This window comes from Octodon degus, unplaced genomic scaffold (genome assembly GCF_000260255.1).
Source record: "Octodon degus isolate 3935 unplaced genomic scaffold, OctDeg1.0 scaffold00032, whole genome shotgun sequence".
NCBI lineage: Eukaryota > Metazoa > Chordata > Mammalia > Rodentia > Octodontidae > Octodon > Octodon degus.
The window spans coordinates 7,520,864-7,524,898 of record NW_004524608.1 but is presented as its reverse complement, the minus strand read 5'-3'; the positions used below and the strand labels follow the sequence as shown (position 1 = coordinate 7,524,898).

The 4,035-nt window shown below is 39.5% G+C and overlaps 1 pseudogene; it reads left to right on the top strand.

Annotated features, from left to right (window-relative positions):
• The first annotated feature begins 602 nt into the window (after positions 1 to 602).
• On the top strand, positions 603 to 1,337 carry LOC101568534 (annotated as a pseudogene).
• Positions 1,338 to 4,035: the final 2,698 nt, after the last annotated feature.

Below are 4,035 nucleotides of genomic sequence, written 5' to 3'. Positions count from 1 at the left end.
ACCTCCCCACTGCTGTGATCACAGGCATGCACCATAACAACACCATTTGGTCTCCATTTAAAATACAACCAAGGGCTGGTGAGATAGCTCAGCAGACTAAATGCCTACTTAGGCAAGTTCAGGGCCCAGTGTTTGATCCCTGGCACCACAGGCTGTGCTGGCTCTGCCCCCAGGTGCACTGAGCTGACCAATGAGACAAGGAGTGGTGGCCTGTAATCCTGTAATCCCAGCATTGGGAAGGCTGAAGACAGGAGGACCACTAAGAGTCCAATCTGCATAGTGACACCCTGTATCAAATACATAAAAAATAAATTATAAAATAAAATACAGCCAGTCAGACACGACTTCATTTTTGAAGTCATGGTGCTGCTACTACTTGATGGTGAGGCTCACTGTAAACTAAGTCAACTTAATCAAGGAAGAGTGGTCCTAGCAGAAGGATAAATGATTAGAATTAAAAATTAACTACCTAGCACCCTTTTCCCCAATGAATTCTCTTGCGCGAGTCTATTGCTGTGCTTTGATTCAAAGTTATCTTCCTCAGTAGCCTAGAATGGGAATCTAGGGACCCAAAGACTGCTTGAAGTAGTGGGTACACCAACATGTCCCATGGGTCCAGCACTGGGTTTGACCACCACATTATCATTTTTTCACCTGAGGGTCAGCTTTACAAAGTAGAATATACTTTTAATGCTATTAACCAGGGTGGCCTTACATTGGTAGCTGCCAGAGGAAAAGACTGTGCAGTAATTGTCATACAGAAGAAAGTACTTGATAAATTATTGGATTGCAGTACAGTGACTCACTTATTCAAGATAACTGAAAACATTGGCTGTGTGATGACCGAAATGACAGCCAACAGCAGATCCCAGGTCAGAGGCACGGTATGAGGCAGCTAATTGGAAACACAAGTACGGCTATGAGATTTCTGTGGATATTCTGTGTAAAAGAATTGCTGGTATTTTTCAAGTTTATACACAGAATGCTGAAATGAGGCCACTTGGTTGTTGTATTACTGTAATTGCTATTGATGAGGAGCAAGGCCCCTACGTGTACAAGTGTGACCCTGCAGGCTACTACTGTGGGTTTAAAGCCACTGTAGCAGGTGTGAAACAAACTGAGTCAACTAGCTTCCTTGAAAAAAAGTGAAGAAATTTGATTGGACATTTGAACAGACAGTGGAAACTGCAATTACATGCCTGTCTATTGTCCTTTCAATTGATTTTAAACCTTCAGAAATAGAAGTTAGAGTAGCCACAGTTGACAATCCTAAATTCAGGACTCTTATGGCAGCAGAGATTGATGCTCACCTTGTTACTCTAGCGGAGAGAGACTAAACATTGTCATTAGTTTACCAAATCCGTGATGCCACTTGCCTGTGTATTTTCTAACAATAGACCAATATCATGGAGGCCCTTGGACTGAAAGCAGAACCTTTCCACTCCTGCCACCCATGTGGGTAGGACTCTGTATAAATGAAAACAGTGCTTTTGGAAAATAAACAAACAAACAAAACAAAACAACAACAAAAAACAAAGTTATCTTCTTTGTTCTCTAACCTTTCTGGACTTGTAGCATCACTTACCCTTTGGTAGGGCTCTGCGCCAGGCCTCTGGCTGTGTGTAACACTTTTCTATTCCCCCAGAGCCCTATACTTTCACAGCTACAACACACAGCACTGAGTTGCTGTCCGCTTTTGGGTGTTCCTAATTGACTGGTTAACTCCATGACTGTGAGGAGCACACATTTTCTTAGTCAATGTTGTTTGCTTAATATTTGTCACAGCATCAGGCATGGTAGGTGCTTGGTATAAATGTCAAGTGTGACTCAACAGATTATCTTGCCTGCATTTGGCCTTCTCCTCATCAGTCTCTAGTTATACATTGTGTTTCATTTTTCTCTGTACGTGTTTAATTCTTTCTTCCATGTGTGTGTCAGCACTACCTGACCTCAACTGAATAAGACATTGTCCATTTAATCAATCTTTTTCCATGTCCAAAACAGAATAGCTAGTTCCTGTAACCAGATTTTAAATTCAGAATAAATTGCTCTGGAATTAAATTCTTGTGAGAACAAGGTAGGAATAATGCAATTTTCCATTTGTATTGTCTCACACTTTCTGTTTTCTACTTCATAAATATTAAGTAGCATAAAATGTGACTTCAGAGAAAATATTGACTAAGGATACCACTGTGAGCCTGCGGCTAGAGATTGGTGTTTGAACACTTGCTGAGCATGTGCGAGGCATGGGGTTTGATCCTCTGTACCACAGAAAAATCAAAACAAAACAAAGCCACCATAGTAGGTAGTGAATCTGTCACTGGCACTTCTAGTGATGTCATGCCCAGAACACGAGCACATTTGGCGCTAGCCAAATCTTGACTTGAATACTGGTCTTGCCTCTGGCTTCGCCCTGCTAAGTCTGAGTTGCTGCATCTTTAAGAGGGCTTGATAAAACTGAAGTCCTCAGGGGTCAGGTAAAGGGTGAAGACGAAAAATTTTGTTGACACTGGATGTGTGGTATAGTGATTTGGGGTACTTGTATCAATATTTTCCTTCTGACCAATCATGGTTATTGTTATAATACAGTAGGACATTCATTATATCTAATGTCTGTACACAATAATATGTCTATGTGCAGTATTTATTGGCTTGTTTTCAAAAGAGAGATTTTGTTAAATGAATGTCAAATTTTCTAGGACCTTGACATCATGGACAAATAACAGTGTGTGCTGAAGACAAATGATCTTTATGTTATGTTTTACAGATATGGGGAACTTTGAATTGGGCCTGAGGGTTGGAGCCAGCATCTCGGCATAAATCTTGCTTATAATTGGGTGGCAGCTAAGAAGTCCCATTCCATCACAAGTTGTAGAAAAGGCTATTTGAGTTAAGGATGGCTGGCCATACGAAACTAGAGTGAAGGATCTATAATTTTATTTTATAGCAGATCATTACCCCTACCACATGCAATACAAAATACAATGTTTTACCTTAAACATGAAATTTTGAAAATACATAAGCCTATCATTTAAAAAAGTGAATCACAATCATGTAAGTTGAATATCAGTTAGCTTAAAATCTCTTCCTTGAACTTCATCAAGGTATCTTTATGCAAATGAGAAATTTTACCTCAAAATGATTCTGCAGAAATTACATACACAAGAAAGTAGCTTCACCGCAGTATTCACATGTGTATGACACTTGTTTTGGAATTACTTAAAAATAGTATCAGAGAAAGTTAAAGAAAGTCTGTTATTTCTTAGATAACTACAAATTAAGAAGTCATTGAATGAATACTTAAAGCTGTGTTAGCTTCTTGTAGGAAAGTTAAACGCTTACACATACTCCGACACACACACCCTTTTGTATATCGTGATTTCAGGAGAACAAATTTATTTGTCTCACTTACAGAAGCAATTGTGTGGTGACAATTCTTTCCTGGGGAAGAGCTGGGCTGCAGGGATGGCTGAAGCTCACAGCAAACTTGAAAAATCCCTTGTTAGGAGTCAGACTATGAATTAGAAGGCAGAAGCCAAGGGTTTGTGCTTCCTTCTCCTAAAACTCCTATTGGGGAATGTTTCTGCCCTCCTCTAGGGTGGCAAACAGAGGCTAGAAATACTGGTTTTATACTTATGTAAACTGGAAGAATGATTTGGAAATTTTCTCTATGAAAATTGGAGGCACTTCTATGTGTGTTTACCTGTGTGTGTCTATGACAGTAACTATCATAATTGCATATTTTCTTGTTTAATCTCTCTTTTCCTTTATGTATATAGGTAGCTTTTGACTATAAGTGTATCTATGAGAGAAGATGAGGTACACACACGTTAGACCTGTATGTACATGTATCTCATGTATCCACCTCCCCACATGTTCATCATGAAATACAAAGAGAAGAGAGGGAAAAAACATACAGTAGGAAGAAGTGTCAAGCTTCTTTGTGTGAAAAGTCAGACTAGTCATGAAATCCAAGATGGGAAGCAGTGGGAAAAAGTACCAACTGACTTACTGATGGTAAGTTGCTGTCATTTC